Consider the following 11,663-nt stretch of genomic DNA (forward strand, 5'->3'; position numbering starts at 1 on the left):
TATGCACTTTTGTAACTTAATAGCCCAGTTGATTGCTCCTGAACTTTTGTGAAGCTTGAACCAATAATCACTCGTACTTTTTCTGCTATCTAAGTTACCAGCCTAATCAAAATCCCAAAAAATCTTTTAGATCAAACTTATCACAGTTCTTTTCAATTTTGTTTTCAGAATTTCTACCCTTCATGTAGCGTAGGCAAGCATTTGCGGCGTTCCAAAGCTTGTTCCCGGGATTTTCACTAAACAAACTCAAAACATTAGCTGTTTTTGCAATATCTGGTCTAATACTCAACGCTAAAAACATTTAGACATCCTAAAATTTCCCTATAATCTCAAGCAAGAATGCATATCTTGATATTCTTTGCTTAACATTTTTAGTGAATCAAGTTTTGAAAGCTTTGAACTAGCAACTAGTGGTTTTTCCAATGTCCTAAAGTCACTCATTTTAGATCTCTCTATTAGTTTTTCTGTATAAGCCTCTTGGCTAAGCATTGTTTTGTTCTCTGTTTTTTTATTTTAATGCTTAAGAACCAACTAAGGTCACCATAGCTACTTATTTTGAACTTCTCACTAACTTTGTTTTTGAAGTTTCCTTTGTCCTTTTTATAAAGAGGCACACATCTTGAATAGATAGAACAGAACACAAAGCAACAAGAAAATTTATTAATAGATTTCAATTCCTACCAGATTGTTATTAATTTTTCAAGCTTACAGACTAATGGATTTCCTTGCTCATTGTATTTTTCAAAACCCTCAGGTTGCTGCATAAAGATCTCACCAAAGTTAGCATTTAAGTAAACAATTTTAATGTCCTTTTGTTTGAGCTCAGAACCGCTACGGAGTGCAGAGCTCAAAAGAATCCTGATAGTTGAGAGGCGCGTTGTCGGTGAATAGGTCTCGTTGTAGTCTCTGCCTGGTACTTGGCAAAAACCCCTAGTTACTAATCTTGCTTGATATTTCACTCTTTCTCCGCTAGGCTCGCACTTCAGATCAAAATGTTAACGGCTACCAATAGGTTTGATTTCTTGATTACCTACAGGTTCAGGTTCCCAGACGTTGTTTTCAACTAATGAATTATACTTTGTTTTCATTGCTTCACACCAATTTTTGTTTTTTTAATGCTTCTTCTGTTGATTCATCATTTATCATGATCTATTATCAATTTTTAAAGATTGCTTCTAGATTCTGATCTGCGTCCTGTTATAGCCTCTTTTAGTTTTTGCCCTGCACTTAACGAGTTATTAATTTTCTGTTTGTTGAAAATTACGTTTCTAGACTTTCTAATATTGAATGTGCCCTTTGCATCATTTACTCCTATAACATGTGTTTTGCTGTTATCTAATGATCCCAAAAATTTACATTTTTGTGAAGTCTGATCTATGTTTCCCAGGAACAATTCCTCAATATGACTATAGGCAGTACAACAAAAAATTTTTATTGATTCTAAACTGGCTTTAGTCTAAACATTTCTTCGAATGGTGTTCTTTTGATCCCCGAATTGTAACAAAAGTTTTTAACGTCAGTTGACATGTGTATTGCATAAGGCGAGTATGTCCTATCGAGTCCTAATTGCTCTATTAGGCATCTCGCCATCCCCGTGTTTTTATTCCCCAATTACGTTCAACTTCACCATTTTCTTCAAGTGTATAGGGTGCTGAAAGCTCTAGTCTTACGATTTGCTTTATACATAATTGCTTAATTGTGTTCAAATTAAATTCGCCCGCAACAACGCACACTAACTTTCCTGGTTTTCCTATATCTTCAAAAGATTTGCCGGATTTTTTCTATTGCATCATCCCTTGTCTTTAGGAAGTACATTTTCTGAAACCCGCTAAAGCTGTCTACGAAGCCGATTGCGTAACGGTGGCCTTCTACATCTTCTGGATTAATTAGCCCCAATATATCAGTATGGACTGTTTCTAAGACATCCTTGGCTCTTGTATCGAAATTTTTTGGAACGGGGAGCTTCTTTGACCTATTCAATTGACATGTTTCACAATTCTTTATGTCATGTTCACTTATTCTAACTCCTAAAGCATGATCCTTTAATTTCAAAAAATCTCCAATATTATTGTGTCCTAGACGTGTGTGCCATAAACTCTACCGGTCTCCACTGACTAAGTTACAATTTTATGTACCTGTTGAATTTAATGTTTTCCAGAGGAGAAGATTGTCATGTTCCTCAAATAGGAAAAATGTTCGGTTTTTAGTTCTTATCTCTTAGTCCTTACCGAACAATACTTCTTTATCAGCTGTTTCGACACTGAGACAATCTTAATTTCCGCTCACACCATTTTGAAAACTCTGTTCTTATCTTAATTGTCCCCGTATTTCAAATGATTTTTTGCTACTATTTGCGTTAGTTTTTGTCGCTGTATGTTGTTTGCCAATCTCAATAAAAAATTTTGTTCTTTTATCACATGACTTGTTGCTCCAGAGTCTAAAACTAGTTCACAGGAATGATTATTACTTGTGGTTTGAAATAATGAAAATAACTCTTCGTACTCAGTTTTTAGTTCTTCAACTGAACTCTGAGACCCCGATTGAATTTTTTGACTAATCTTTCTGCTCTGGCTTACAAAATTTTTTCTGGTTTCTGTTTCTTAAAAAAATCGGAGATGTGACCCTGCTCACCACGTTTGAAATACTTTATTGGTTGCCCCCTTGTTTGTTCTGTATTTGCCTTCTTAAGTCGACAATCCGTAGCTATGTGTCCGAACATTTAACAATTGAAGCCTTTTCGTTCTTTATTTTTCTTTACTTTTTCATTATCAAATTTGATAAGGTCCAGCATAATTTCTTCTAAACCATTCTCTTCGTTACTAAATTATAACAAGTGCGGTGGTTTAGTTTTTCCCTTCATAATTATTGAAATGAACATTTTCTCGCTCACGCCTTCGTTCACCAGTGTAACTCATATCGTCTTCTCTTAATAATTAGTCTACTGTGTTTTCATTCAAGTTCTTCTTAAGGCTGGTTAATTCTGATATTAGTTTAAGTAATTGCGTCTCTCAACAAATTTTGCAAGTATATCCCAAGCTTTATTACCATCTTTTTTATGTGGTCTCAGAAACAGAACTGACTTTTTATCTAGCGCTTGAAAAAGTTGGTACCATAATGTAATTTTTTTCTTTTCTAGTACTTCCCTTCCTTTATTCACAGCTGGTGCTCCTTGTTCCTCAGATGAGTCATTCCTGAAAATAAGCATATAATCTTCATGTGTGGCATCGTCAGTTATGACTTCTCCTCATTTCAACGAGTGCATACGAGCTTCAAACTGTTCCGCAAAATATACAAAATTATCCTCAGGCCCACTAAAAATTGCTCTTTCTGAGTTTGAACTCATCCCTGAACTCAATTTGTACCTGTCTGTTTGTTTTGATTTTTTTATAGTTTTTGCCCTTTTCTCTAGTTATAACTCTTTATTAGGTAAGCCTATGTACCCTGTGTTACTGTGGTTTACTCAAAAGCTAGTACTATTCTCCGTAAGAATTTGCTCTTTTGCTATGGCTGAAAATTATTCGGACGTAGAGCAAAACTCCTAGAAGTTTTTTTAGCGTTTCAATAAATGTTTTGCTTGATGGTTGCCTCGTTTTTAAGCGACGAATCGGTGTGTCGTTGTGTTAGCCAGAAAAATCTTTTAGCACATTGACAATGCAACAAAATAGCACTATGACCACAGTGAGGATAGCACAATGAGAAATGAGGGTCATGAAAACGTTTTTTTTAAAGCTGTTCTCAGCAATACTAAGTAATCCAGAGAAATCTTCGTAGAAAACTCTGCTACACAAACATCTACTTCAACACAAAACACACCCACAAGTTTTCACAAATAAAGCCACACAAACAGCTACACAATCTCCGTGTCCACAATCAGAGTCATCCAGTCAGCTACACAAGCTTCGCAACACAAACAGAGTCCACCAATTGGCTGAAAAAGCTCTCTCTCTACAAACAAAAACCTTTAATCGGCTACACAAATTCCAGCACAAAACAGAGTCCACAATTAGCTACAGATGCTCTCTTTCCACAAACAGAGTCCTCTAATTGCTTACACAGTCTGCTACACACAAACAGAGTCCACAATCAGCAACAGTTGCTCCCTCTCCACAAACAGAGTCCTCTTATCAGCTACACAATCTCGTCAACACAAACAGATTCCACAATCAGCTACAGATGCTCTTTTTCCACAAACAGAGTCCTCTAATTGCTTACACAATCTCCTACACACAAACAGAGTCCACAATCAGCAACAGATGCTCCCTCTCCACAAACAGAGTCCTCTTATCAGCTACACAATCTCGTCAACACAAACAGATTCCACAATCAGCAACAGATGCTCCCTCTCCACAAACAGAGTCCTCTTATCAGATACACAATCTTGTCAACACAAACCGAGTCCTCAATCAGCAACAGATGCTCCCTCTCCAAAAACAGAGTCCACTAATCAACTACACAATCTCCTCCAAAAAAACAGAGTCCACAATCAGCTACAGATGCTCCCTCTCCAAAAACAGAGTCTTCTAATCAGCTGCACAATCTCCTCCACACAAACAGTGTTTCCAATCAGATACACAAGCTGGTTCTCCACCAACAGGAGTCCTCCAGTTCAGCTACACAAACTCGTTCTCAACGTAGTTAGAGCACACTGGAGCTTCAGTCCCACTTGCTTCCCTTTTGACTCTTGGCAACTGCTTGAACACAGGTCTTGTTTCTCCTTGCTCCCTCGTTCGTTCTCCAATTGACGTCAGCAATCCTCAAATGCGGTGCAGAAACAAAGCAGCATAGTTTCATCTTTAGGGTGGGCTGATTACTTTTCTCATAAAAGCTCTTGGCCCATAACTTATCGGTAAATGGGAAAGCAGATACAAATCGTGTAGTCAAATAATTCAATTCAATTAGAGTTGATGTGTGAAAACAGTGGCAATAGGCACAAATCGTGGTCGAATTATTTACCCATTTATTACCGCCCTTTTACATTACATAAATATGACTTTCGGTGTCATGTGATATTTACTAGCATTTTAACATAGGTATCAATCAAATGTCAACATCAAGTGTTATCAATTCACATGTAAAAACGGAATATTCGGGAAAACATCTGTATAAACTGCACGTGAAATGTGAAATTAGCATTGTTTTCCCGACAACAAAGATGTAAATCAGCAAGTGAGTATACTTTCTCATATAAAAAAAACAATTAATTTTGTATTTTTAATGAAAACTACCTCTCACCCCGTTTTTTTATGCCTTCGGCTATTTGACGCCAAGATGTCAGTAAAAATTTAAGAGAGAACTGCTCAGCAATTAATGGCCGCCGAATTTTACCGGTCCATTCACTTTTCAAGTTAAAATACTCCAATGATCAGACAAAGAAAGTGTCGTTAGAAAAATTGGTAGTAATATAAGGTGCATAAAAAACCAACAGAACTAACATAATTGCTACAAACTCGAGAGTAACTAGACATTGAAATTTTTCTCGAAACGGTTACTAAAGAAGTTGGTTTACCCAAACGCCACAAGTTGGACTTTTAGCTACCTGTGCTAACTGATAATTGCGCTTTTGTATATATTATTAGGGTCCAAATGATATGCCGATTTTGTACCCACAAACGGGTGTTGAGTTGGGCCACTTTAAGCGCATTGAATTTCGTAAATTAAACCAGGTGGTCTTAATAAACCTGGTGTTTGCCAGCAGTCAGGTGCAATAAAAATTGAAAACTTTGATGCGCCATCACAAGTCATAATGTTGATTTTATAGAAGTAATTCAATGATTAGAAAATGGATGACTTTTTCTCGGTATCAGAACATTCGTAACGAAATCTCACGATACATCTGAACTGTTGCCAAGAAACAACAGTGAGTAAAAGGTTCCTATGCATATCGTGCAAAAAAACTTGCTTGCTAGTGTCTTTTTTGAAACACCGCCAAAACTGGCGTCAGTGAATCAAGCTGATTATCTCTGTTCTGACGTCCGAAAACCGACGTCCGAAATCCAAAACCGCCAGCATCACGCTTTCAATGTTAACTGAAGGTGGAACACCGGGTTAATGAACACAGGGTTAATGACACAAAACTTTTTATTTTCATCATAGACACTTGATTACCAACTTTGCCGGCATCTGAACAGTAATGCACAAACGGAAAAGATCCTACATTCCTCACCTGGTAGTTTTTCTTCACTTTTAGCGTCACTGGTTCCATCTTTTTTCTCTCCCTTCTCTTCCATTGTGCTCTGTTGTTTTTTCGCAATCATCTCTGCAGGAGTTAACTTTCTCTTCTTTGTGATATAGACATACAGTCCAAGGGCAGTGCATGCCACAAACAGAACAGCCAGAGTGACCAGAAGAGAAGCCAGATATGATCGGTTATCGTTGTCATCGCGGTTAAGGATAATACCCTAGTCGAGAAAACTTGGGTATTTAGTAGCGTGAACTTATTGCATCGACTTAAAAAAGTTAAAAGAGGAAGTTTTTCTGGATCACGTAAATTAACGTTTATAACCCTGGGTTGAATTTTATTATTCAAAAACTAATATAAGTTTACAGGTACTATCCAGGTTTAGGCGTCGACTTTTGAAAAGGCCATGCTCGACCAAAAAGTGGTATGAAAAGACCATGCTGGACCCAAACAGCCAATGAAAATCTTTTAGCTGGACCTAATCGTTCAGCTAGACTTTGGCTCGACCAAAATTTTTGATGCTCGACTTAGCCTCGACCTAAAAAGTTTATGCTGGACCCAAAAATTTTACATTTGGACTGAAAATTGGCTCCTCCTTATAACGTTGTCAAAGGCTCCTGCTTATAACGGTTTTATCGTTCAAATTTTTCAATGTTTCTCATACTTAGTCGAAAAACCAACTATGCTATTATAAATATATTAGAAAAAAAACAAATTTTAGAATCAAATGAACTAAATCATAACACACTAAACTCATTGCTGACGAAATTTCGATTGTTAGAGCTTTGTTAACTAGTTGAATTCAGCCGAAAAAATTCGCAATGTTGGTTGATTGCAAAAATTAATTTATCATAAGAATTCAATATTTCTTAACATCTTTTGGCGAAATTCCACCTGTTTTCTGAAGGTGGACTGCCTGTTACAACGCTCTTTTGGTGTTGCTAGTAAGTGTTACACATCTACAAAAAGAATTATAGAAAAATTAACTGTTATTGATCCACAAAATGCGATCCTTGACTCTTGCTCGACCTCAATTTGCTAATAAAAGACCTTATCTCGACCCATGAAAAGACTTTACCTTGACTTAAATTATGAGTTGAACCGTGTATTTATAGCTAATACTGGACCCTCCTAATAGAATTATAAAATCTTTTCATAAGTTGAGGTCTAAACCTGGGTATCTTTGATGTTTTAAATTGAAACTTATATTATCCGTGAGCAATCATGTAAAAAAACTCAGCAACTTTGAGTGGAATGAATTTGAATTTGAATTTTGTTTTAGAGCAATTAAAAATAACCGAATAACGTCGGGTGAACTGCTCTCAAACGATGTGCAGGGCTGGAGATTGGGGGGGGGAAGTGAGAGGGGCTGAAGTGCAAGGTTGGGTCAACCTCTAAAAACCGCCCTTCACACCATAACATGTCTCCAAAATAGTTTCTGTGAATCGCATACTTAGAGACTAGTGAGCTGAATGGCTCTACGAGAACATAAGGCACACTGGGTGCTACCTGTTATCCTTTTTTTGAGGACGAAAGTGCAAATGAGTCAAGCGAAAAATCGGTCAAGCGAAAAATCGCTTGAAAAATACCAGCAGGACTAATATAATTGCTACAAACTTTGTTTGAGAGCAATTAAAAATTTGAGGGATGCACGGATGCAAACCCAAGTTCCGAAAAATCCTGTTTGAAATGATGATTAATTGATACATTTTTTGAGAGAAAGAAATGTGCTGTTGAAAAGTTGCTGAAAAACAATGGATAAAATGGCTCACTATTTTAATTTTTGTTTGTTTCTATTTTGGTCTTACTCCGTGTTTTATATTTAGATCCAGAATCTTAAATTCTAATGTTTTTCCATTTACTTTGTTTTGAAACGAACTCAAGAAGGAAAAAAGGCATAACGCGAACTCAAGAAGGAAAAAGGCATAACGCTAACCCCCCCCCCCCGCCCGTAAAGCTCATTCCCATCCCTAATCCTTGCTGTCACGAAAGTTAATCAGTTAATTAGGATTTAAGCTCTTGGAAATTTGTAATTTATACTGAATGTCAAAAGTAAGTTAACACCCCATAATTTTACGAAGCAAAATTTTAAAGTTTTCATTGTATTGCGTTAAAACGAAATTATATTTCGTAAAACTAGGGTGTGATAACTTACTTTTGACGTTTTGTGTAGTTGAATTCTCTCAAAAGTTGATTTGATATCAGAAATGTATCTCGACTTGAGTAGTGTTATTCGGGTCCTCAAACTCAGTCATTTTGTGTCACAATACAAACAATAATAAGCTATAGTCCTCCGCGGTTCTTTAGCCTAGCATATTATGCTTTGACAGACAGTAGGGTTCGTTGTTGTATGTATTGAACGGCGAAAGGAAGTTCACATCCATAAGTTTTACTTGAATGTAAAATCTAGTTGAGAAGGCCAACAAAATCAAAAACAATTTCGATGAAATCATTGATAATAGCGGTTCCAAAAGCAAAATTGCTTAAAGGTGCCCGATTTTGCAAAATGACGCCATTTAAGCATTTCCATTGTAAATATCAAACAATTTCCAACTGCGAACAACAAAGAATTTTGTAAATAATTTTAGAAACGTCAAAAAGTTTTGAAAATCATAAGGTTGTCCAATTTGCGGCGATAAAGCATTGTTTTGATTAAAAAATTGCACCAGTGATCCCGTAACGTTATCTCGCAAAGTTTAATTTGCCAATTTTCAAACCCAATTTCATAAAACTTTAGCGTGAAATAATAATTAGTTGGTTGGACATTAGGACAAAATCCGAACAAGCAAAAGAGGGGAATGTGATATAAGTTAAAAACTCGATTACCCCGATTAGGCTAATTAGGCTGAAGAAACTTTTTTAGACATAAGGCAAAAGTTTTCAACTAAAAAGTTGTGAAAATTTGCCAAGGACCGTTTAAAACACTTAGAAAACGCGCTTGAAAACTCACTTGACAACATAAAATGTGGAAAAAACGTGAATATTTTTCACACATTTAAACAATTTCCTTTTTAATAAGATAACGTAATGAAGCTTATCAAGTGATATAAGTAAGCCAATGTTGTTTTTTTAAAATTTAAAGTTAAACTCGTTGACAAAAATTAATTTTTCAAATCGCAAATTTACATGATAAACTGTCTATTTTTGGGTCAATTTTAACCAAAAACGAATTTGCTGTTCTGCTTGATTTTCTTAGAAAAGGACGCATAATTATCACGAAAATTATGGCAATAAGTTTATAAAAAAAAACCGTTAGGTTTACATTCAGCCAGAATTCACACAGGGTTTTGCTAGTTATCCTCAAGAACCAATAAGTTGAGTTGCACGTGATATTTGTTCTGATTGATTATTAAGCCGATAAATTCACATTGACATAAACCCCTCAGAATGATGTCGCTTGATCAATTTTAATTCATGTTCCTTGTTTCTTGCAGAAAAACTCTATTTGACTTCTCTCCGTGAGTAGACGGGGCAGTTTTTCTAATTTATAGTTATAAAAATAGGTATGATTATGGGTTCATTGATATGAAAACCAAACGGAAAAGCACATTCTTTCCTGACTAAATGAGGCTCAAAAAAGCATTCTATCAGTTTTATCATGTAAAACTGGATTTGATGTTTTTTTGTCAACTAGATAGATCGAGTTACAGGTTCGATTTAGGGACACACTGTTGTAAAGTTTTACAAAGTTAAAATTCAATTTTTGGGGCAATATTGCTTTAAATTTAAATCAAATTTAGCAAACAATTTTTACACCATTGACTCCCTACACCAGCCTTTTCGCCTACTTATCAAATTCAGATAAAACAACGTTCACGTACCAGAAGTCCTAATGTAAACTTTGGGAATTTCCACCAAGTTTCAAAGTAAAAAATAATGTGATATGATATGTTTGTGGGTTCGTTCAACTATTGATAAATGTTAAACGTTAGAGAGAAAAAAAGATGTGAATGAACTGTGATCTTGTATCAACTTTCTTTTTACAGTAAAATATGGATGGAGTCGATCATCTTAAAATTTTGATTTATGGTAAGTGAACGTTATGTTTCATCTGAGTTTCATAGATAGACGAGAGGACTATTGTAGGGGATCAATGGTGTAAAATTTTATTCCAAAATATGATTTCAAATTGGAGTAAAAGTTCCTTAAAAATTGAATTTTTACTTCGTAAAAATAGAGTGTGCTAACTTACTTTTGCCGCTCAGTACTTGCAAAAAGCTATCACAGAAATAGCCGGCTTCTAACTTACTTTTTGGCATTATTTGTATTTAAGAGTCATCAAAAATGAAAGAGAAAGCGATGAAATGTGATGACTTTTATGTCATTTCAGCTGTTGAATTGTTCGATCACGCATTCTGATTTATCACAGTATTACTCGCAACCTACATTTTTATCATTTGAAACCGGGTATTTTTGCTTTATCTAAAGCGCTTTGACAACTCAGGTGAAACAATTAGCGTGTTGGGCTCAATTTAAAATGAATGGTTGTCCAGGATGACCTCTGCGTGCGTTAATGATCAGACTATTTAAATGGTGGAGGTGAAAAGCATTATTGTTCCAACCCTCTTGAGGGGGGAGGAACTATATACTCAAATGGGTTTTTTTGTTCCGTGAATTTTTGCCGCTCGATATATTCATCGTAGAGAGTTGAGACTGGTATCATTAGAAAGCTCGTCCAGCGTAGAATATGGAATTAAAAAGATTTTTTAATTTTCGTTTTCTACAGGGAGTTATCGAGGTTTAAACTTCTGAGAAAAGAAGAGTGAATTCACGTTGTTTTTATTCACATTTTCCGAAATTTTTGCCTAAATTTTAGTCAATTTTGCCAATAGTGTCGTTGATTTTATTTTTGAAGACGGACAAGCATTGTTGATTGTTTTGATTTAATTTTTTGGTCAAAAAATCTGGATAAACATTTCAAAATTTAGCCTTTTCCATCAAAAACAGCACGAAATAAGCTACTTTAGTCCACTTTGATTAAATTTGCCGACAGTAGACCCCCAAACAACACTCATACAATCTTTGTAGACTCAGAGGGGGGCTATTTCTACTTCAGAGTCCGCTGAGAGTGCACTGTAGTTAAAACTTTGCCGTTTTTTGCTAACTTTACTCGTTGATTATCAAAAATGCAGAATTTATTTTGAGTTTTCAACTAACAAATTATCTATATCTACAACATTCGAAAAATCAATTGTTCCTAACGGACAATAAGTATTAGCAGGGCTAGTTTTGGGCCATTCATGGACTGTTACAATCCAAAAAAAATCGGGTTGTAATCAGTCGGTCTTTTTTTTTTTTAAAAAAAAAGACTTTTTTTTAATAATAAAGAACAGAACATATCAAATCAAAGCTCAGGAGTGATAGGTCCAACCAATTCGCTTGCTAGGCAGCTCCAAGCTAAGGCATTTAGTTTTTTAATTGAAAGTTTATGGTCGTTTCTTTTTTTAAAATTAATTGACTTTTCAATAAATAATGGCTTAATTAG

At 35.5% G+C, this 11,663-nt stretch overlaps 1 protein-coding gene across 3 annotated transcripts in view; it reads right to left on the bottom strand.

The window, feature by feature from the left end:
- LOC142337277 (uncharacterized) overlaps positions 1 to 10,505 on the bottom strand; it is a 91,908-nt gene extending 81,403 nt beyond the window's left edge. The window contains exons 1-2 of one of the 3 annotated variants that reach the window (XM_075386457.1): positions 10,371 to 10,505; positions 6,164 to 6,398 (exon numbers count right to left, since the gene is read on the bottom strand). The gene's annotated coding sequence lies outside the window, so the exon portion shown is untranslated. Of the gene's footprint in view, positions 1 to 6,163; positions 6,399 to 8,397; positions 8,758 to 9,999; positions 10,105 to 10,370 lie in introns of those variants that run through there. The other 2 variants (XM_075386458.1, XM_075386454.1) reach the window with 2 other exon arrangements.
- Positions 10,506 to 11,663: the final 1,158 nt, after the last annotated feature.

Source organism: Convolutriloba macropyga, chromosome 3, assembly GCF_964194025.1.
Source record: "Convolutriloba macropyga chromosome 3, txConMacr16.3, whole genome shotgun sequence".
In the NCBI taxonomy this organism is placed as follows: Eukaryota; Metazoa; Xenacoelomorpha; order Acoela; family Convolutidae; genus Convolutriloba; species Convolutriloba macropyga.